Here is a 24,891-nt window from a genome sequence, read left to right on the forward strand (position 1 = left end):
GATCCTTACCAGGTGGGATTGACGGAGGACATCGAAAGGGTGCAAAAAAGGGCAGCTCATTTTGTATTATCACGTAGTAGGGGAGAGAGTGTGGCAGATATGATACGCGAATTGGGATGGAAGTCATTACAGCAAAGACGTTTTTCGTCGCGGCGAGATCTATTTACGAAATTTCAGTCAACAACTTTCTCTTCCGAATGCGAAAATATTTTGTTGAGCCCAACCTACATAGGTAGGAATGATCATCAAAATAAAATAAGAGAAATCAGAGCTCGAACAGAAAGGTTTAGGTGTTCGTTTTTCTCGCGCGCTCTTCGGGAGCGGAATGGTAGACAGATAGTATGATTGTGGTTCGATGAACCCTCTGCCAATCACTTAAATGTGAATTGCAGATTAATCATGTAGATGTATATGTAGATGTAATTCACCTATAGTTTTGTGTTGTTTACGGCAGTTTTACAAATTTTCCATCAATTTTCGTAATTTTACCAGGTTTTCCCAATTTAAGCACATTTTAGCCAGTTACTCGAGTTCCAAAATGTCAATCTCGACTTCTGCGAGATACTTTTGGTCGCTGGATAGCTATCACACTTTCTTTTTACGAGTAGTACTCATTTATGTTTACAAAGTTTTTTTTTGTCAGTATACAGGGCTATTACAAATGATTGAAGCGATTTCATAAATTTACTGTAGCTCCATTCATTGACATATGGTCACGACACACTACAGATACGTAGAAAAACTCATAAAGTTTTGTTCGACTGAAGCCGCACTTCAGGTTTCTGCCGCCAGAGCGCTCGAGAGCGCAGTGAGACAAAATGGCGACAGGAGCCGAGAAAGCGTATGTCGTGCTTGAAATGCACTCACATCAGCCAGTCATAACAGTGCAACGACACTTCAGGACGTAGTTCAACAAAGATCCACCAACTGCTAACTCCATTCGGCGATGGTATGCGCAGTTTAAAGCTTCTGGATGCCTCTGTAAGGGGAAATCAACGGGTCGGCCTGCAGTGAGCGAAGAAACGGTTGAACGCGTGCGGGCAAGTTTCACGCGTAGCCCGCGGAAGTCGCCGAATAAAGCAAGCAGGGAGCTAAACGTACCACAGTCGACGGTTTGGAAAATCTTACGGAAAAGGCTAAAGCAGAAGCCTTACCGTTTACAATTGCTACAAGCCCTGACACCCAATGACAAAGTCAAACGCTTTGAATTTTCGGCGCGGTTGTAACAGCTCATGGAAGAGGATGCGTTCATTGCGAAACTTGTTTCCATTGATGAAGCAACATTTTTTTCTTATTGGTGAAGTGAACAGACACAATCTGCGAATCTGGGCGGTAGAGAATCCTCACGCATTCGTGCAGCAAATTCGCAATTCACCAAAAGTTAACGTGTTTTGTGCAATCTCACGGTTTAAAGTTTACGGCCCCTTTTTCTTCTGCGAAAAAAACGTTACAGGACACGTGTATCTGGGCATGCTGGAAAATTGGCTCATGCCACAACTGGAGACCGACAGCGCTGACTTCATCTTTCAACAGGATGGTGCTCCACCGCACTTCCATCATGATGTTCGGCATTTCTTAAACAGGAGATTGGAAAACCGATGGATCGGTCGTGGTGGAGATCATGATCAGCAATTCATGTCATGGCCTCCACGCTCTCCCGACTTAACCCCATGCGATTTCTTTCTGTGGGGTTATGTGAAAGATTCAGTGTTTAAACCTCCTCTACCAAGAAACGTGCCAGAACTGCGAGCTCGCATCAATGATGCTTTCGAACTCATTGATGGGGACATGCTGCGCCGAGTGTGGGAGGAACTTGATTATCGGCTTGATGTCTGCCGAATCATTAAAGGGGCACATATCGAACATTTGTGAATGCCTAAAAAAACTTTTTGAGTTTTTGTATGTGTGTGCAAAGCATTGTGAAAATATCTCAAATAATAAAGTTATTGCAGAGCTGTGAAATCGCTTCAATCATTTGTAATAACCCTGTATTTCTGAAATATATCCGTAAAATTTCAGAAAGGGGCACATATCGAACATTTGTGAATGCCTAAAAAAACTTTTTGAGTTTTTGTATGTGTGTGCAAAGCATTGTGAAAATATCTCAATTAATAAAGTTATTGTAGAGCTGTGAAATCGCTTCAATCATTTGTAAGAACCCTGTATTTCTGAAATATATCTGTAAAATTTCAGATATATATTCCGTGCAATGGAATTAAATCGTACGGTTAGAAAATAAAGTTCTTCAGAGCTTTCGAGGATCCACTTACCGTCTAGACTTTCCGTTCAAGTATTTTACCCAATATCTGTCATTCCATTTTATCCATGAAGCTGATGGCACAACAAAGTTATCACTTGTCCACGGCCACGTGGATTTCACACGCCCACACTGAATTGCACCTTGGCTGCGAATTTGCACTGTGCGCATGCGCGATGCACCTTCCTTATCAGTTGTAAGGTAAGTTACCACTTCACCAGGTGCTTCCCTTCTCTTTCCAGACAGTACATTTAACCTTCATGCGCTCGCGCTAGAAATAGTCACGCGAGCGGTCGCGCGGGCGGTCGGCCGACCGCCCGATAGTTTTCATCAATCTCTTGAGGTTTTCCGTCTTTAAAAGTCATATTTCCATAAAATATCGGCATAGGACATCTCACACAATATTGCAAACACATTTGTAATCAAAATTATTTATTTACCAATAAAATATACAATGGAATACAGAAAGGAAGCCAAATACCCAAATGAAATATAAGAACATTTTTTTAATTGTAATGTTTTGGGACTATATGATGTAATACTTAAGACTAGAATTATTCACTGTCTTAACTCGTCACAAGAAAAGCTAATTTTGCTTTGAAAAAATAATTTCTGATTGAAAACGTCACAACCATTTCTGTCAGATGAAAAATGCTGATCAGTCTGTATCCATTTCACTTTCGTTTTGAGGCTGACAACAATTATTGCACGTAACTGTCGTGGTTGAATGTCATAGACAGACGTTTCTTCCACATTCACCGCATTCTCACTTTCTTTTTATATTCTTTTTTCAGCCACACAAATAACATATTCCTCTCGTTGTAGGGGTTGATACAGCTGGATGAACTACGTCACTCTCTCTGTAATTTTCCAAAAATACTAACAAATCTTTTGGTAAATGCTTCAATTTAGCTCTTTCTTTCAGGTTTTCGTTCATCAGTTCCAAAGATAACGCATGTAAGAAGTGTCTTCTCGTTTTTTCTTTCATGTTACCTGCGTTGAATTGAAAAATGCGTAACGAACTTATTCCTGCCAAGTCAAGTAAGCGGAAAAATATACACGCAGGCCACCTTTGTGTTCTTCTTGATGCTGTATCAACTCCACCTTTGGTTGAATTATAGTCTGTGATTTGTATAGTTTTTTTGGTATCTTCATCAATGATGTCGGTAGCATGCATTGTGGGGAGCACTACTACAGCTTTCCTTTTTTTTTTTTTTGGAATCATAGAAATCAAAGTTTTGTCATCTTGACAACCGAGCATGTAGTCTCCTGCCATTGCATTTCCATTTACTGTCACAAATTCTGGGGGAATTTCTTTTTTATTTTTGCTCATTGTACCTAAAAAAGTGAGGCCTTTGCTAAGGAGGTATTCAGCCAATGGGTAACTTAAAAAATAATTATCAGTTGTTACATTTCTATTTGTTCCTTCTATGCATTCAACCAATCTAGCGACCAAGTCGTGTGGTTTGTTGGAGAGTACGACAGTTCCTGGCACTTGTTTTCCGCAGTACACTTCTAAATTATATGTATAAAAAGTGCGTGCACCACACAATGCATACATTTTTAACCCGTATTTGGCTGGTTTTTGAGACATGTACTGGATGAATGAACATCGTCCTCTAAACGCAACCAACATCTCATCAACAGTGACAAATTCCCCTAAACTGAATGATTTTTGGCTGTTAGCAACGAAAGAAGACAAAGTTTCTCGTGTAGGAGCAAGTTTTTTCGTTGCTTGCCGTTCCAATCTCGTGTTTAGGTCATCAAATCTTATAGCTCGTAGCAAAAATCTAAATCTATTTAGGCTTAAATTGGCTCTCAAAATTGTCAGACCTGTTCCATTGCTATTGAAATATTTAGAGAAATTTGCACGGTTTCCTCTTTTGACCGCAATCAAAAACAGAGCACCAAACAATGCTAGCATTTCAGCCTTTGTTGTCGGCTTATAATCCCTTTCACGTACTTCAGAGTCACTGCTTCCTTCTGCCAGTGCTTGACGTGCCAATTTTTTTCCTTTCAGTATAAATATTCGTGTACCTTGCGATCCCTTCTACCATTTCGGGAGTTATTATACACTGAAAACTTTTCAGTCGAGTTTCGCATTGTCTGGCTCGTCCTCTAGGACCTGGTAGAGTTTTGATTATATTTTTTGACTTTGATTTTGTGCTGGTAATATTGGCACTACTAGCCCAAATGGTTTCCATGTCCTTACCTATATAAAATCTGCTGTCATTTGTTGGTAGCTCATGTTGATCTATGTCATTTTCTCCCCCGTTTACCAGATCAATTTCCTACTCACTTTGATGTATTTCTTTTTCAATCCCTTCTTGTTCATAATCTGGGTCATCGGAAACGTCATCTTCTAGGGTTTCCTCATGGCCTTTCCCCTCTGCTTCCTCTCTCTCCAATTCAGCCAAGATTCTATGTATGTCATCAGACGTAAGGTTTCGTCGTTCCCTTTAAAAAATAAAAATAATTGTTACTTTTGCCAACAGAAAGTTCTTAGAATGACGAACTAGAAACAAAAACAGAATTTGTGAATGGCAAAATTTATAGAAAGTAATGCACATTCACTAGAGAATTGGAAGAGTCAATCAAATTGAGGAAATATAGGGGAACTACAAAAAGAAATACTTACATTCCGAAGTAGACGAGTAGAACAAAGTCTCGTAAGCGCTCGCAAGGCGGTAAACTGACCGCCGAACGTGTTCGGATCTATTTGAACTTGTCCTGCGAGGCAGAGAGGTGCGACATGGACAAACTTTAAGCAGCATCTGTCGGAAAAAGATGCAACTAGAGAATACATGTCCCTCCCGCCGCCTCGTTACCCTTGTGGAGTAAGTATGGCGCGGAACTGCAAAAAGGCGGTCACTTCACCGCCCGCGCGAGCGCGTGAAGGGTAATATTAACTACTGCAACGAGTCCTATCACTTTATTTGCTCGAATTACTCACGAGATCGTATCGTGTGTTAGGACCGAAATTTTAATTTCAATTATAAACAATGTTGACAATTGTAATCATTTATCAAGCCCGTTAACATAAATATTTTTCATTTGTTCTGGCCCAAAGAGGTTACAATGTCAGTCTGATTTTAGCTGTACAATGAACGTAGTACATTGCTGGCCATTAAAATTGCTACACCAAGAAGAAATGCAGATGATAAACGGGTATTCATTGGACAAATATATTATACTAGAACTGACATGTGATTACATTTTCACACAATTTGGGTGCATAGATCCTGAGAAATCAGTACCCAGAACAACCACCTCTGGCCGTAATAACGGCCTTGATACGCCTGGGCGTTGAGTTAAACAGAGCTTGGATGGCGTGTACAGGTACAGCTGCCCATGCAGCTTCAACACGGTACCACAGTTCATCAAGAGTAGTGACTGGCGTATTGTGACGAGCCAGTTCCTCGGCCACCATTGACCAGATGTTTTCAATTGGTGAGAGATCCGGAGAACGTGCTGGCCAGGGCAGCATTTGAACATTTTCTGTATCCAGGACCTGCAACATGCGGTCGTGCATTATCCTGCTGAAATGTAGGGTTTCGCAGGGATCGAATGAAGGGTAGAGCCACGGGTCGTAACACATCTGAAATGTAACGTCCACTATTCAAAGTGCCGTCAACGCGCACAAGAGGTGACCGAGACGTTAACCAATGGCACCCCACACCAGCACGCCGGGTGTACGCCAGTATGGCGATGAAGAAGACACGCCTCCAGTGTGCATTCACCGCGATGTCGCCAAACACGGATGCGACCATCATGATGCTGTAAAAAGAACCTTGATTCATCCGAAAAAATGGCGTTTTGCCACTCGTGCACACAGGTTCGTCGCTGAGTACACCATCGCAGGAGCTCCTGTCTTTGATGCAGTGTCAAGGGTAACCGCAGCCATGGTCTCCGAGCTGATAGTCCATGCTGCTGCAAACGTCGTCGAACTGTTCGTACAGATGGTTGTTGTCTTGCAAACGTCCCGATCTGTTGACTCAGGGATCGAGACGTGGCTGCACGATCCGTTACAGCCATGCGGATAAGATGCCTGTCATCTGGACTGCTAGTAATACGAGGCCGTTGGGATCCAGCACGGCGTTCCGTATTACCCTCCTGAACCCACCGATTCCATATTCTGCTTACAGTCATTGGATCTCGACCTACGTGAGCAGAAATGTCGCGAAACGATAAATCGCAATCGCGATAGGCTACAATCCGACCTTTATCAAAGTCGGAAACGTGATGGTACGCATTTCTTCTCCTTACACGAGGCATCACAACAACGCTTCACCAGGCAACGCCGGTCAACTGCTGTTTGTGTATGAGAAATCGATTGGAAACTTTCCTCGTGTCAGCACGTTGTAGGTGTCGCCACCGGCGCCAACCTTGTGTGAATGCTCTGAAAAGATAATCATTTGCATATCACAGCGTTTTCTTCCTGTCGGTTAAATTTCGCGTCTGTAGCACGTCATCTTTGTGGTGTAGCAATTTTAATGGCCAGTAGTGGATTATTTCATCAGTTATTTATACACTCAAATTTACAATTCCAAATCAGTCGTAAAGCATTGCCCTTCAATAACATTCACTGTTCGATTATCACTTTAATCTTCGTTACACACGATCATACTCAGTCGCTGAAGTAACATTTTGTAAACCTAAGGTTTACGGCAAACACGTTCTCCGTAGAAAACGTGGGACATCGAAGGCTAAAATGAACTTCTGATTTTAAATCATTGAGTTGTACACGGTTAGTGAACATTCGCGCGCCGGAGATCAACGCCTCGTGTTCTGTGTGTGCCGTCGTTTTGTGCTTACGTGGTTCAGTGTTATTCGTTTTGTGCACCTACGTTCACGTGTGACAAATCTCGTTTCTGTCTGTGTCCAAGTGTTTGAACAATTTTATCTTGGACTCTACGCCCGTGAACGGCACCTTGTATTTTATAAAGTTTTTGTCTCCGTTTATATGTCCACCATGTTTTTTCTCTAAACGTCTTCATTTGTATATCTGTGTTTCTCTGCGGCCAAAGAGCGGCGTCGTATGCTGCTGCAGGCCAGCCTGTACTACGGGTTGCAAAATAAAAATAAAGAAAAAAAATTAAATCATTCCACAGTTTGTCGGACCCATTCGTGACTCTATATTGTGAAGAAGCTGTATAGAGTTAATATATCCTTAGCCGCGTGGCAGGCCCACTCAGCGTGTGTGAGCCAGCATTATGGTTAGGGCAGTAATTGCTGACCACGTGCTGGAGCACTGAGCGCAAAAGCGAGTGATGGGGGAGAACGCTGCTCACGCCGGGTCGCCACGCAGCCGCAGTGCCCTGTTTGGCAGTGGTGTGTTTTGGGTCTGATGGAGACTGATTTCTATTATAGAGCATTGTATAGGATCTGCATAATCATTCTGCAAGAGATTTGTTGATCACTGTGGTCATTCCAGTTCTGCTGATATTTCATCTAAGTACATGAAGGATTAGTATTATACCGCTATGAGGTTCCAGCTGTGTTTTAATGTGTGGTAGTATGGAGTGATCTGCGATAAGCTGTTGCTGTGGTTGTGGTATTCAGTCCAGAGACTGGTTTGATGCAGCTCTCCACGCTACTCTATCCCGTCCAAGCTGTTTCACCTCCAAGTAACTTCTACAAACTACATCCTTCTCAATCTACTTAGTGTATTCATCTCTTGGTCTGCCTCTACGGTTTCTACCCTCCACACTGCCCTCCAATACTAATCTGGTGATCCCTTGATGCCTCATAACATGTCCTGCCAACCTATACCTTCTTCTAGTCAAGTTGTGCCACAAATTTCTCTTCTCCCCAATTCTATTCAGTACCTCCTCATTAGTTGTGTGATCTACTCACCTAATCTTCAGCAATCTTCTGCATCACCACATTTCGAAAGCGTCTATTCTCTTCTTGTCCAAACTATTTATCGTCCACGTTTCACCTCCATACATGGCTACACTCCACACAAACACCTTCAGAAAAAACTTCATCACACTTAAATCTATACTCGATGTTAACAAATTTCTCTTCTTCAGGAACCCATTCCTTGCCATTGCCAGTCTACATTTTATATCCTCTCAACTCGATCACCATCAGTTATTTTGCATCCCAAATAGCAATACACATCCACCTCTTTAAGTGTCTCATTTCCTAATCTAATTCCCTCAGCAGCACCTGATTTAATTCGACTACATTCCATTATACTCGTTTTGCTTTTGTTGATTTTCATCTTATATCATCCTTTCAAGACACTGTCCATTCCGTTCAACTGCTCTTCCAGGTCCTTTGCTGTCTCTGACTGAATTACAATGTCATCGGCAAGCCTCAAAGTTTTTATTTCTTCTCCACGGATTTTAATTCCTACTCCAAAGTTTTCTTTTGTTTCCTTTAGTGTTTGCTTAATATACAAGCCGACCGTTACGGCCGAGCAGTTCTAGTCGCTTCAGTCCGGGACCGCGCTGCTGCTACGGTTGCAGGTTCGAATACTGCCTCGGGCATGGATGTTTGTGATGTCCTTGGCTTAGTTAGGTTTACGTAGTTCTAAGTATATAGAACTGGTGACCTCAGATATTAAGTCCCATAGTGCTTAGAGCCATTTGAACCATTTTTTCAATATACAGATTGAATAACATCGGGGACAGGCGACAACCCTCTCTCACTCCCTTCCCAGCCACTGCTTCCCTTTCATGCCCCCTCGACTCTTATAACTGCTATCTGATTTCTGTACAAATTGTAATTAGCCTTTCGCTCTCTATATGTGACCCCTGCCACCATCAGAATTTGAAACAGAGTATTGCAATCAACATTGTCAAAAGCTTGCGATAAGCTAATGATATTAATCTGTTTGTGGTTAAAAATTTTCAAAAATTTAAGTACTGACCCCTATAGCTTGTTTTGAATCACATTCACTGATGTTGTTGTCGGCCCCATACCTGCAATGGCCACACTGCGATTAATTAAAATATTAGGAATTACTGTCCTGAAAACAAGTAAAATGCCTGACACTATGAGAACAAGCTGCACAGTATGGCCTTATGGAGTCGAACCCAATGTTTAGCAGCACCTAATTTTTTTTTAAATCTATTCCATGGTGCGTCTGAAAGTGACCTGAGAGTCTTTGATTAAAAAAGGAGAATTTAAATCTTAGGATCTATTACAGTTATTTGTACATGAAGGAAATTTAATTCTGTAACAAACACAGCTCTTAAATGCTACGCAAACTTGACAAAGTGATCAACTTGAGGGCGGGAGGGGGGGAGGGGGATTTCCTCTATGGGAACTAGAGAAAAAATCTTACAAGCTTGTGCGTGATTAAACATGCTGCAACAGAGGTAAGCATTACTGAGGGCAAAGAACAAGAGAGAAAGTTGTTATGACTCATTCACAGCAATTCGCGATGCTAATAAACTTCTACATCTACATCTACATGGATACTCTGCAAAACACATTCAAATGCCTGGCAGAGGGTTCATCGAACCACCTTCACAATTCTCTTTTATTCCAATCTCGTATAGCACGTGGAAAGAATGAACACCTATATCATTCTGTACGAGCTCTGATTTCCCTTATTTTATCGTGGTGATCGTTCCTCCCTATGTAGGTCGGTGTCAGCAAAATATTTTCGCATTCGGAGGAGAAGGTTGGTGATTGAAATTTCGTGAGAAGATTCTGTCGCAACGAAAAACGCCCTATTCTTAATGATTTCCAGCCCAAATCCTGCATCATTTCTGTGACACTCTCACATATTTCGCGATAATACAATACGTGCTGCCTTTCTTTGAACTTTTTCGATGTACTCAGTCAGTCGTATCTGGTAAGGATCCCACACCGTGCAGCAGTATTCTAAAAGAAGACGGACAAGCGTAGTGTAGGCAGTCTCCTTAGTAGGTCTGTTACATTTTCTAAGTGTCCTGCCAATAAAACGCAGTATCTGGTTATCTGTCTCCGCAACATTTCCTATTTGTTCCTTCCAATTTAAGTTGTTCGTAATTGTAATACCTAGGTATTTAGTTGGCTTTACGGCTTTTAGATTAGACTGATTTAACGTGTAACCGAAGTTTAACGAATTCCTTTTAGCACTCATCAACTTAAAATTTCGTTAACAGATTCGTACGGGACACGAGTAGAGCTAGAGGAAAAATGATGTGATTTGCAGTCATTGAAACAAGAGAACAAACACTCTGTTAAACTTAAAACAGGACGGTGTCAATAATTTAGCCTATAGCATACATGGCAAAGACTTTAGCAATTCGGAAAGCGTTTGATACAAATAACTGCGGCTACTAACCAGTTCTAATAAAGAACTAATTAACGGTACGCCAGCGAGCAGTTGCATTGCGTCTCACAATCTTTGCCTCGCGGTGCAGCTGCACAACGTGTGCCCATCAGCTCACAGCTTCTCTAACGCATCCAGCCTGTAGTACTTCCCGTCTTCAACTGCCCCGTAAGCTCCTCTACACCCGCGAGAGGACGCACTTTCTGGCGCAGCTTCCAGCCAATCATAGCCCCTCCTTTCGTGTGCAATATGATGGCTCAATCGGCTCGCTTGCAAAGCGCGCCGTATTGGTTCCTTGTTCGCTCGTTTTAACGGACAGACTCTCTCGGAAGATCTCAAAACTTCTACCGCCAATTTCCAGCAACCAATGGAAACCCTGCCGAGTCGGCAGATGATGGTTGAAGTGATCGCTGTAGCAGGCAGAAATCTACAGATACCAGTATTCGAATGCTGGCCCCAGTTTTGACCAGAACCAAGATGAAATCTACACGTCCGTCAGGGGCCTGAAGATGGCGTAGCAAATCGCCGAAACTGGTAACCAAATAAAATAAGTTTGGAAACTAGACGGTTGAAAGGTTTTTGATTTAACATCCTGTACCGAACAGCCGAATCCCGCAACCATCTCCGGAAAGATGGATATTCAGAGATATCCAAGATGGTCCTGAAATTAAACACGGTGATATTAGCATCAAGTGACATAAAAAAGCAATACAATCTTAAAACAGAAACGAAATGAAAAGTAGAAAAAATAAAACATATACACACGAGAAAAGTTCAGACATACATTCCAATTAAAAGGAAAGTCAGACAGTTGAACTTTAAATCTGTGCTGGAGTAACGAACTTCGTACACAACGTGTTCTGGCTACACAAAGCAAAGATCGAAAAAACTTACTAAATACAAAAAATATACTCGTGACTACACTCTCAAAAATATAAGAATTCGTTTATTGAACTTGAAAACGAACTAGCAGCTCAATCGCGCACATCAGTTAAAATAGCTATACACCATCGCACATTTATACACTCACCAGCTCCAAGTCGATCTGAAAAGTACCGTCTTCACTCTCCAAAGGTCCAATCCCGAGTGCAGAAAGCACGCTCTCCCTGCAACGAACGTGTCCCAGGTAGCCGGAAGAGACCAGAGGGATACTTTCCGCCACCAACTTAACTACTGTCAATTGACTACCGAAAGGCTACAAATCTCTTTTACGTTGACTGAGAAAGCTACTTTGGTTGCACTATTACTACCACTACAGACGGCCGGATGACGTACTGCTACCAAATGGTTCAAACGGCTGTAAGCACTATAGGACTTAACTTCTGAGGCCATCAGTCCCCTAGACTTAGCACTACGTAAACCTAACTAACCTAAGGACATCACACACATCCATGCCCGAGGCAGGATTCGAACCTGCGAGCGTAGCAGCCGCGTGGTTCCGGACAGAAGCGCCTAGAACCCCTCGACCACAGCGGCCGGCGTACTGCTACCAACCAAATGCAACATACACACTCATTCACTCATTCATAGAGATGATAAAGAGAGAATGGAAATTTGGAAGCACAAAATGTAGGTAATGTACAAAGGATTGGATGCTTAGTGGAAAAATTGATACTTGAATGTAAGTGTTTACCACGGAATGGGGCAAACACGAAGTACAAAACTAAATTACAAATAACCGAGGATGACAGCACGAAATACAAGTTAAACAGTATGAAAGGAGTCTAGCAGAGATGTCTCAATGTCACTTCCTATAGGCAATGGTCCGAGTAGAAAATGATAAAGATGGCGTATGAAAATGATTAAATACCAAGCGTCATTGATAGGCTAGACTCTAATGAAAGATTTATTCAAATAAACGGACGTCTTTCACCACGACAGTGCCATTTTCAAGATAGAAGCTAATTCGCAGAGTTTTCTATTTGGTAGAAACGACAAAACTTTACAAACAAGTCTGAAGAAACATTGCGAAAAAGAATTTGGAGCAATAGATATCTGGTAACGTTGGAAATTTGTCTTCACAGGGCCGGCCGCTGTGACCAAGCGGTTCTAGTCGCTTCAGTCTGGAACCACCCGACCGCTACGGTTGCAGGTTCGAGTCCTGCCTCTGGCATGGATATATGTTATGTCCCTAGGTTAGTTAGGTTTAAGTAGTTCTAAGTTCTAGGGGACTGATGACCTCAGGTGTTAAGTTCCACAGTGATCAGAGCCATTTGAATTTGTCTTCACTGGTGAGTGACTAGTGCATGTGACCCAGCCTGGATGCTCCAGTTTCGATTTCTGATGCTGTCACTGATTTCTGCTTATTGTGGGGAATGGAACAGGATGCAGTCTGCCTCTTGAGTGAAATACAGGACCTAACCCACAAAATGAGACGGCATCTCCGGTATGAGAAATCCTGCATTAATGGCCAGGAAAGAATTGTGCCAGCCAAATGGCAGAGCTTGCCCAATAACTGAAATAGACCAATATAGCCGCCACCCACAAATAACCTTCCACTTTTCATTACAAAACTTAGAAAACTTCAGCTTCTGTGCGTATTGCTAAAACTATATATCCAAATATTTTACATAATTTGCAGTTATTCGCTGATATTTTTGCTTTGTTGAAATATGCCCTTGTATGGGTTTTTTGTAGGTGCGTCTTGTACAATGTCTTGTCTGTTACGGACGAACATATAAATTAATAAAAGTATATTAGACTTGTCGCTATTTCAACTATTATATGTTAATTGGAATTAGAATTTCGTCAGATTTTACTCAATGTCGTTAGTCATTGCATAATTCCACCATGCTAGGTAATATGGGAGAGCAACCATTTTAGATTGTGAGGCAGAAAAGAGAGCCAGAGTTGCAACTGAAATGGATATTTATTTAATAGGTGACCGGTTTCATGCTATGCCAATTCTCAAACCAACCCAGGGACAATCTTTTTGTTTTTCTTTCTTTATTGTGATTTCATTCCCCTGTCGCATATGGGCAGGGGATGGCTGGCAGTGGCACAATCTGGCGATCTTCAGCTGAATGAGATGACATGTAATAAAAAGATGAAAAGATACATGTAACATGCTAAAAATAGGGACAGAAGAACATAATGAAGGGACAATGTGGTTAAAAGATACACTTACACATTGATGTTCATTGTGGAACAGTTAAAAAAGTCCACTTAAAGATAAAAAGAAACACAGTTGGTGATGCGCATAGCACACAAAATATACTGAAGTCACATGCACAAGTTAAAAGTTGGCCACAGTATTGAAACACACCAGAATGATGGCACTTTAAAACCACTGCACGAGATGGAGCACACATGACAAACTTTCGGGAGGAACCTGCTGAGGGTGGGGAGGCCTCAGAGGTCGACAAAGAGGGGAAAGGGGGGGGCAGTGTGAGAGGGAGCTGGAGGGGGTGGGATGAAAATAAAGGGTCATTGGGAGCGCACCAAGACGCTGGAAACTGGCGTGTTGGGCGAGGGAGAGGGAAGTCAAATCAGGAGGCAGCACAGAGGCATGGAAGTGGGAAGTGGTGCACTGGAAAGGGAGGGGGTGTAGGAGGGAGGAAAAACCTGATCAGGAGGAGAGACAAGGAGGGAAGAGAGAGTCCTGAGGAGGGGGAGGGACATGGTAGCGTTAGAGTTGGTGGGAAGGGTAGAAGCTCATTATCTGTGAGATGTAGGTGCTGGAAGGTATGTTGATAAAGGAAGTATAGGGTATGGGGTTGGAGAGAGGGCAGGACACAACGGTAAAGGTGCGGCAACAGGGTGGGGGTAGAGAGGAGAGCAACCACCATGGGGTGGGGGGATCGAGTCTGCAGACAGGGTGCAAATGTGTTCGAGGAAAAGGAGATGTGGGAAAGGGATGAGGTCATAGAGGATTCATGTGGGGGACGGGAGGCAGATACAGAAGGCGAGGCATTGTGTGTGGCATTCAAGGATTTCGAGGCCTTTATAGAATCAGGGTGGAGTGGAAATCCAGTCGATGCTGGAACAACAAAGGATGGTATGGATCAAGGATTTGTAGGTGTGAAGGATGGTGGAATGATGCAGCCCCATGTCCAGCCAGACAGGAGTTTCAGGAGCAGAGTCTAAGGTGTGATTTGTGTTGGATTGTGTGGAGATGGGCAGTAAAAGTGAGGTGATTGTCAAGGGTGACGCCATGGTGTTTCAGGGTAAGAGTGAGGTGTATAGGACAACCATAAATGGTAGGGTAAAAATTGTGAAGCCAGAAGGAGGGGGTGGTGATTGTCTAGGTCTTGGAAGGGTTGACACAAAGGAGGCATTGGTCGCACGAGGTCGTGAACTGGTTGAAGTGGGTTTTAGGGGTGTGTTGGGACTGTTCAAGGCTAGGATAGAGGTCCATGGAGGCAGTGTCATCAACAGATTGGAGGAGGTGAACAGGCAGGAGAGATTTGGGCTTTTCTGCAGTATACAGGAGATAGAGGAGATGGGAAAGGATATAGCCTTGGAGCATGCCCACGGTGGGATAGAAGGTACAGGAGTTGGTATTGTGGATAGTGGCATAGGAGGGTCGGCAGGAGAGGAAGGAAGCAACGAGATGAACGAAATTAATCGGAAGAGCGTAGGTTTAAAGAGCAGCCTGACATACCAGACGCGGTCAATGCGGCCTGGAGGTCGAGGGAAACAAAGAGATCAAAACAATGGGAGTGAAGTCGGAGGGAAAGAAGATTGGTAAGGTTAAGGAGCTGGTCATCAACTGAGAAGGAGGGCAGGAATCCACACTGGGTAAGGGGGAGTGAGATGGTGCTGGTTAAGGTGGCGGTGAATATGTTGGGAGAGGATGGACTCAAAGACCTCACTGAGCATAATGGTGAAGCAGATAGGACGATAGGAACAGGTACCAGAGGAGGGGAAACAGAAGTACACGGGAAGTCTTCCAAAGGTCACAGTAAAACATGTTTGAGAGTTACATTATACAAAGTAAGTAGCAAGGAGAGCCAGGGAGAAGGAAACGGGGGATTGCGGGCTTTCAAAAAAATTGAAATGATGTGGTGTGGCCCTCAACTATGTACCCTCTGACTCAGAGTTGAAATATTCAAAGTTTTGGCTGGTTTCGTTGTCTAGGGGCTGGGATACGTAGTTTCCGCATTACAAGCCAAATGCTGCTGAGTCTACAATATAGAATATGAATATACACATGAATAGAATGGTTCAAGGTTCCTATCACTCAGCAATTGGGAATGTAACGTAGAAATTTATAAATGAAAAATTTTAACTAAATAAAATCTGCAGATACTATCTTAACGACTTTAAATGATGAGTACGATAGTCGAAGTACTTCTGAGAATGTTAAATATTTCTGCAAAACATTTATTGGTGTTGATGGTCCAGCGATTAAATAAAATATGTTGAATAGCAGGGAAACAATAGATTCCTAGTTTACGTAATTTACCTATGAACAACAACATAGCTATGAGAATAACTGAAACTAAGTGTATCTCACGGGCCGCTTGAATTTACCCGCGCAACGGCATGATTGTCTAACTCCAATCCTAGTAAGGTCGGAAACGGCGCATCGTATAGAATTTTTTTCTTAATAATGATTTCTCATCATAACGTACATGTTTCTGACCACATGTATATATTTCAAAAGCAGATAATACTTCTCATGATCCTTCCTCGTTTGACCTACTCTTGCACATCTGCCTAGGACGATTACCTGGTTGGATTAGTAGCAGAAATAGACGAAATCCAACGAAAAGCGGCGCGTTTCGTCAGGCATTCTTTTAGTAGCCGGCACGATAGCTCGGCGTGTTCGGTCAGAGGGGTAGCTGCCCTCTGTAATAAAAAAAACTGAGTTAATCGATCAACAAGGAACTTAAAAGGGTGTCTTATGACGTCCGTCCCGAGCAGATGCGACGAACAAAACCGAACACAATGAGATTTTTAAAAAAAGTCGGTGCGAAAGCGTTACGGAGATATTCAGCAAGCTTCTGTGGGAGACGTTACAAGGGAGGCGTTGTGCACCACGCAGAAGGTTGCTGTAGAAATTCCGGGAGCGAACATTCGAAGAAGAAGGATTTGGGCACCTCCAACATCCTATGTGCCGCAGGATATCCAAGACAAGAAAATCAGAGAAGTTAGATTTCGATTACACTTCGATTTTCCCCACGAACCATTCGCGAATGGAACAGAGGTACCCTCCGCTACTCACCGTAAGGCGGATTTTTCAGTACTGCTGACTTGAATAAAATCACGTGATGATGGAGACGTAATTCTTCGAAATGAATGGTGGGGAATATAAATAAAAGAGACTGGGTGCATTTTTTAGTGCATTTAGACTTCCAAGTAACGTGGAGGGTGCAAGTTAATACGGACTGAAAGGCAGGTTTTGCTAGACAGCCCCGACACCAATATGTGGAAATTACGTTTTTGTAGAGCACTTGCGAATTGAAAACTAAGTTTAATCTGCATGCACTAATGAACACGGGCAGGATTTTCATTATTTACTCCGCTCGCAGCGGGAAGGCGGATGAACTGTTTGCAGACAGAATTTCTCCTAATTACTTTTTTAATACCGCGCTTGTGTAAGCGACAGGGAGGACGTGAATTTTACTCGGAGTTAATTTCGCGGGGAGTGAGCGCTCAGAGCCGGGCCAGGCTGCGCTTCCGGCCGCAACGCAGCGCAATTACACGAGGAATTAACCGCGCGCTGATGGCCGTGCGCTCTGCACTCTGCCGGCAGACCCGCAAACCACAGCGGTCGGAGCCGATGCTCGTTGGGCTGCGCTGCGCAGTCGTCAGTAGAGATGGGCAAACTCGTTCGTCCTTGGGAACTAGTTCACTGCTGATCGTTCTTTTTTGGGAACCGTTCATTTTTACTCGTTCCCCGTTCATTTGTGCTTGGTATATGGTTCTTATGAAAAACTGAAAACTAGTAGTGTAGGTGACTGAAGGATGGAGGGCACCAAGGGGGGGCACTTGCCTCCCCCTGGAGTATAGAGTTTTTATTCATTACAGAATTCTTACACACTTTTAGAAGTAATTTCTGTGATTCTGCAGAACCTCTCGTTTAGCCAACCGTAACCTTGTGTGGCTGATCGCAGGGAAATAATATAGGGTGGCGCACGGAAAACCGGCCCCGAGTACAGACTGCTCGCCAATTACGGACGATGTGTTGCCCGTTACGAGCAGATACAACAAACAGACAAACATGTAATAATTAGGCAGTGAAGAAATAACAAGCTAATGCAAGCAACAATTGCGAAACAATCGATGACGATGTGTAGAGAGCTGGAGAAGAGAACAAGAAAATCTCACGCGACGCGCATGGGCTATAGCACATGTAGTCTTGTAAAACTGTGGGTGGCTGTTTCCCATCTTAATAGAGCACAAGTGTCTTATATAAAATTCTTCGTTTCGACTTTCACTACATAGCTATGCTACGTTGTAAACAATAATCGTTTACACTCTATATATACTTCACGTTGTCTCTGAGTTCGTAGGCGAAGTAGACTTTATGCAAGCATAAAATAAAATGTGGTTTTCTCATCATACTTGCCTCACATGTTTAGTAAAAATTAGGTTTTTACGTTGCATTATTTAAGTTAATGCAGCAATAATAATAATAATTAAGTTCACAGTAATAAAGTTTTTGGTTTGAAAGCTCCTTCTGAACAAATGTTTTTGAGATAATAAGTAAATACGATTTTACGGCAATCTATGTCTTTTCATATGGAGAGGCACCGCTTTTCCTACTGAGCCAAAATGACCCACAACATACTTTTTTTTTTCAAAGAAACCAAACTAGCAGGTAATGCAAATTGGAAACAACCAAACTTAAAAATAATTAGAGCCTTCCTAAATGTAATGTTTTGCGTATGAAAGATACACGAAAATTGTTTTATATGAACTTTCTTACACTAAAAATTAAGCAAATTATTGGAAGTTAGTTGCTAAATCAAGTCGATGAAACCAAAAAATATATGAATAACAAAAAAAACTTGCCTTGTTATAAGTATGTCTTCTGCTGTTCATCGATATAATGAAGTGAGCTGATATGCCCTTTTGTTACCTGAAAAGACGTACCTATTACATACAACGTAATTTTTATGTAATTTACGTAACTATAAAATACTTTTTGATTACCGGTCGTGGACGCTGAATAGCCAGACCCAAGTGCAAGAACAGTTTGGAACACGTAAAATGGGCGAGCGCAGTGAACGAAACGAACAACTGGATACTGAACTAACTAGGAGCAGTCGGCATTGGAACTGAGACAGGTGGCCATGCGAAGAACGACGAGTGCGGCCGAGGGAGACCGAGACTGAGACGAGCACGCGACCGACGCTGGAACGAGAACTGCCAAAGTGACCGCCGCAACCGGAGTGAACTAGTGAACTATGAAGCGATCGTTCCTCGTTCCCGGAAACTATAAGTAGACCGCCGCGACCGAAGTGAACTATGAACCGATCGTTCATCGTTCCCGGCAACTATAAGTAGACCGCCGCGACCGAAGTGAACTATGAACCGATCGTTCCTTGGAATTCGTTCCTCGGTCTTTTCGTTCATCTTGGTGAACCGTTCCCTTGCACCCGTTCGTTCGCGAACTACCCATCTCTAGTCGTCACCCTCTGTCCCTACCTAACACGTGACCAGCAGCCCAGACAACGGGCAAGCTGTCATTGCGTTGGCTACAAAGTAATGTTTGATCTGACATACGCGATAAGCATTGCAACGTATTTCTTTTCTCGGCCAGTTTAGGCTGATAAAATTCGGAATCTGTCGTGGGACATCGTGGAGTATTCCCGCCTGAACTCTTGTAATTTCATAAAATTTTGATAGATGGTGGCGATATACGTAGCCTCCACAACGACGTCTGTTACATAGGTGCGTTCCAAGCAGAGAGCTGACATTGAGAGTCTTTTGGTGGATGTGGTGTGCGTACTGTAAGAACTTCGGTACACACGCCATCAGATTATTTGACTTGTCGCTCTAGCGAAGTAGGCGAGTGTCAGCAATATGTCTCGTGGTCTTATCGTGGCGTGTTTGTCTTCTGCCGTTAGGTCAGACGATAGAAATGCCACTTGCACACTTAGAGTAGCAGATTGACGGTGACCAATTTTATACAGAACTTGATTAATTTTGACACACATTTATTAAAATAATAAAAATCATAGATATTACGTAACTTGATTCTGGATGCTGTTTACAAATGGCAATCTGAAGTTCCTTTGGTCTTGGTACGTTAATCTTATTCTCACATATCTTTGATACTTGACAAAGTGTCTATACATTTCTCTTCATGGCTATGTACTGGAATATGATAGTCTTATTAGGCGCAGACTGAAACTTGACTATAGACTAATGCAGACTGACTAATCGGAGGTCTGTACACTCGTTATAATACCTCGTGCGTTCAGGTATCACTGCGCGAGTGTGATCCGCGAGGAGAAAAGGTTCTACGTTAGCAGCAATCTCATTGGCTGCGTTACATATTAATACGCGGATCGGCAGAAGCAGAATCTGGTCCGTCTCTAAGACAGCGCCATCTCGTAATGCGGAGACAGACGAGTGCTGCGCCTGCGCTGTTGTGCTTAGCGGGGCGCGCTCTAGTGGGAAAGTTGTGTACGCGCTCACTACGCAGAGCTATGTACACAACAGTAGGAAAACACGGCATTGCAGATCTTCATAGGTGCCTCTAGAGTGTTTCATCTACATCTACATTTATACTCCTTAAGCTACCCAACCCTGTGTGGCGGAGGGCACTTAACGTGCCACTGTCATTACCTCCCTTTTCTGTTCCAGTCGCGTATGGTTCGCGGGAAGAACGACTGCCGGAAAGCCTCCGTGCGCGCTCGAATCTCGCTGATTTTCCATTCGTGATCTCCTCGGGAGGTAGGGGGAAGCAATATATTCGATACCTCATCCAGAAACGCACCCTCTCCAAACCTGGACAGCAAGCTACACCGCGATGCAGAGCGCCTCTCTTGCAGAGTCTGCCACTTGAGTTTGCTAAACATCCCCGTAACGCTATCACGTTTACCAAATAAGCCCGTGACGAAACGTTCCGCTCTTCTTTGGATCTTCTCTATCTCCTCCGTCAACCCGATCTGGTACGGATCCCACACTGATGAGCAGTACTCAAGTATAGGTCGAACGAGTGTTTTATAAGCCACCACCTTTGTTGATGGACTACATTTTCTAAGGACTCTCCCAATGAATCTCAACCTGGTACCCGCCTTACCAACTATTAATTTTATATGATCATTCCACTTCAAATCGTTCCGCACGTATACTCCTAGTTATTTTACAGAAGTAACTGCCCCCAGTATTTGTTCCGCTATCATATAATCATACAATAAAGGATCCTTCTTTCTATGTATTCGCAATACATCACATTTGTCCATGTTAAGGGTCAGTTGCCACTCCCTGCACCAAATGCCTATCCGCTGCAGATCTTCCTGCATTTCGCTACAATTTTCTAATGCTGCAACTTCTCTGTATACTACAGCATCATCCGCGAAAAGCCGCATGGAACTTCCGACACTATCTACTACCATGGTGAGTCATTGAGCGAGGCATCTGTCATCATGACAACAAGGTCGCGTAAACCTGTCCGACCCCTCGCTTACCGGCTCGCGTACAGTCGTCACTCCTGCAGTGTTGGAACGCGCTGATACTCTCATTCCAAGTGATCGACGGATCACAGTCGAACTCCTCGCTGCTCAACTGGTCATCCCTGTTGGCAGTGTTGAAATATTCGTCCACCAATTGGTCTACTGAAGGCTGTTCACCCGCTGTGTTCTTCGCTGCCTACCTGGAGACCATAAAGAGCAACGAAGGACCATCTGTGTGGAATTGCTTGCGCATTATGATGCTGATTGTGACAATTCTTTGTCGAATATCATCACAGGCGATGAACCATGGGTTCATTACTTCGAACTGGAAACAAAACTGCAATTCGCGAAGGGGTGCCACATTATTTCTACTCTGCAGAAAAGATTCAAAGCCCAGTAATACCACAGTGACAGTCTTCTCGGCCACTGAAAGGGTTATTCTCTTTGATGTCCTCCCTCATGGTGCAACAGTCAACTCTCAAGTGTATGTGCTACAGTTAGATACCGTGTTTGTTAAAGAAACGACTTCAACTAAGGCTCTTATAAGTATGAGCTGGCGCATCCGCCATTTTGTTTCCCAGAGTTCTGAAGTGTAAACGCTCTTCGGTGCTACAGGATTTGCATCACGGCACTTCAGCATGAAATCATGGGTGGTTGTGCTGTCATAAACGGTTCTAGCCATCCTAGAAGTGGATTCAGAATGGTTCGTTTCGCAGAAGATTCGGAGATAAGAAAAAAATTAGTTAACTGTCGTCGCGAAAACTGGGAACCCGGACGGAGCGCACAGTTGTGTATTGTAAGTAAATAATATTTATTATGACCTGAAGCAACATTTAATATTAAAAATCGGACGTGATATTCGAATGTAGGTTTTTGTTTAGCTGTTTTGAAATTACTACCTCTTAACAGAGATCCTGCCTGTAGGGAGTTAGCAGCCACAAAATACCATAACATAGGAAAACATTCCAGAACATACAGTATTTACGGTGCAATATGTGTGTTTTATAGTATATTGACAGTCATACCGAACATCAACCATTGGGATTCTTTTGAGATCTTTTAACTGTGTGAATCGAGAAATTCTTTTAGATAAGCTTAAGTATGAGTGGAACAGTGCACAATGGTTTACTGTTGACTGTAAGAATGCAGAAGGTTGAAATTAACAGCACAGATGGTCGGCCCTTTGTCAGTGTTAGTCATTTTCCATATTTACACATAACTTGTGCTTTACAATGGAGAAGGAATTGCATAGTGCGTAAGTGTTAAGTGTGTTCTTGTGTGTCCTGGAAATTTAACGAAGCAAGTCTCCATTCGATAAGAAATGCCGTGTTTGGTGAGTTTCATATTTATACTTGGTTATTGCGCAGATATGCACTTTAGATGCAGCCGCGCCAACTCTTACTTATAGGAGCCTGGTACATGATTTAATAAAGTCATTATGGAATATTTAATTTGAATTCCGTGAAGAAAATAAAACATAAACATAATACGCGATTCTATCACAGAAATATAGATGTTCCTTGCTCCTTTACTCTTCATTTGAACAGCAAAGAAAAGGAGCAATAAGCAAATAAAACGCGAGATTTTTGTGTCTAATCCACATATCGACGTAAACATGAGCAGAATGAAAGCACAAAATAGGACGATCTAAGGCTCTATACAGAACACTTCTAAAATCTTTCAGAAAACTTAAAAAAAAAACAACACAGTTCGCATAAGCTACGTGCTGTGTTTAGAATTCGTTGGGAAACAAAATGGCGGATGCGGCAGCCTGTGTTTTTGGAAGCTCTGTTTCAACGTATTCATCAGCATAAAAGTACAAACGAACTTCTCCTTCTCCATGACAACACAGGGCTTCACATAAGTCTGCGCACCCGTGAGAGGCTCCAAAAACTTCATTGGACTCTTCTTTCTCATCCACCCTACAGCCAGGATCTCGCACCTTCCGACTTCAATCTGTTTCGTCCGGTGAAGGATACACTTTGCGGGAATCAGTACGTGGATGATGCGGAGTTTATTGGTGCAGCGTTGGACTCGAACAGTGAAGCGGTACCAAGCGAGCACACAGGTTCTCCCAGTAAGGTGTCGTGTGGCCATCTCTATCGAACAGAGATTATGTTTAAAAATAGGATTTTGTAGTCACAAGAGTGGAGAATAATATAGTGTACTGAAATCCCGAATAAAACCAAACTGCTTTCAGAAAAAAACTATTGCATTACTTATTGAACGCTCCTCGTACATTGACATGTCAATATTTACCCCATCAGTTCAAGAAGTTTCGAGACTGTATTAATGAAAAAAAAATAGAGAAATGTTAAGATGGTGACTTTCACACAACCAAATAAAACTGTCTGAAAAGTCTTTCTTTGGGATGTTGTTCAACTCGCGGTTCCCTTTGGTTTCAATGTCTGTTATGTCGTCTGAGTGCACATCTTTGCAAAAACAGACATAATGTCTTATGGGATAACAGCAATCAGTGATTTTATAATGTTACTTAAAATCCGTCTTGATTGCAAAGATTTTTTTATTCATATGACCGGTTTCGGTTCATTCAGAACCATCTTCAGTTCTGATATTTCAGGTACAGTAGTAGCCCGTCCAAATCCAGCAACTTTCACATGCTTCATTCAGAACCATCTTCAGATCTGATATTTCAGTTACAGGAGTAGCCCGTCCAAATCCAGCAACTTTCACATGCTTCATTCAGAACCATCTTCAGATCTGATATGCTGTGAAAGTTGCTGGATTTGGACGGGCTACTCCAATAACTGAAATATCAGATCTGAAGATGGCTCTGAATGAACCGAAACCGGTCATATGAATAAAAAAAATTTTGCAATCAAGACGGATTTTAAGTAACATGAGTGCACATCTATTGTCTACAATATTTAGTGCAAGCCGCCATCGTAGTTACTGCACTGACGTCACTTATACGCCTAGAAAAAAATCTGCCTCGGAACTTACTGGGCGGACGATGTACATCTACAAAGGCACTGACAAAAAAAATCGCAACATAAAAAAAAGAATTAATGAAGAGTAATGAAATTTCGGGGCTACATATATCTAGGTCACATATTTAAATGACCTTTCATGTGAATTTCTGCACTTTGCCCTTTTATAGTGATTTCGTAGTGATAACACCAAAACTTTTCATCTGTGCTGTTTTTTCCAGAAAAGAATTTTTCGCTGTTTGCATTTCATTCAAGGCGCGGCTGACGTCATTGCATCATTATGTTTGTTCGTGAGTCGAGTTGTGCGGGACAAACTCTCTTTCTAAAGCATTCTGGAGCATGTCTTGAACACCTGATTTTGAGATGTTGCTCCACTGCGATTTGTAAAACAACGTCGTTGACATTCTACAACCGGACATCCACTGCTTAGCACTTCCTGCTCACAACTAACTGGTAGAATGTACATCTGTTGTCTACAATGGTTAGTTCAACCTGCATCGAGTTACTGCACTGACGTCGCTTATACGCCTAGAAAAAAAATCTGCCTCGGAACTTTCTGGGCGGACGATGTACATCTGCAAAGGCATTGACGAAAAAAGTCGTAGCATCAAAAATTAATTAATGGAGGGTAATGATATTTCGGGAATACATTTATCATGGTAACATACTTAAATGATTAACATTGCAAGGTAAGAGGATAATGTAACCAGGAGGTAAACCATTGAAAATGTGAAATTCTGATACATTAATATGCGATGTAACCGCCAGAATGTTGAATACAAGCGTGCAGACGTCCATGTGTTATGTTGTACACATGTAGGATGTCAGTCTATG

Source organism: Schistocerca piceifrons, chromosome 5 (assembly GCF_021461385.2).
Source record: "Schistocerca piceifrons isolate TAMUIC-IGC-003096 chromosome 5, iqSchPice1.1, whole genome shotgun sequence".
In the NCBI taxonomy this organism is placed as follows: Eukaryota; Metazoa; Arthropoda; class Insecta; order Orthoptera; family Acrididae; genus Schistocerca; species Schistocerca piceifrons.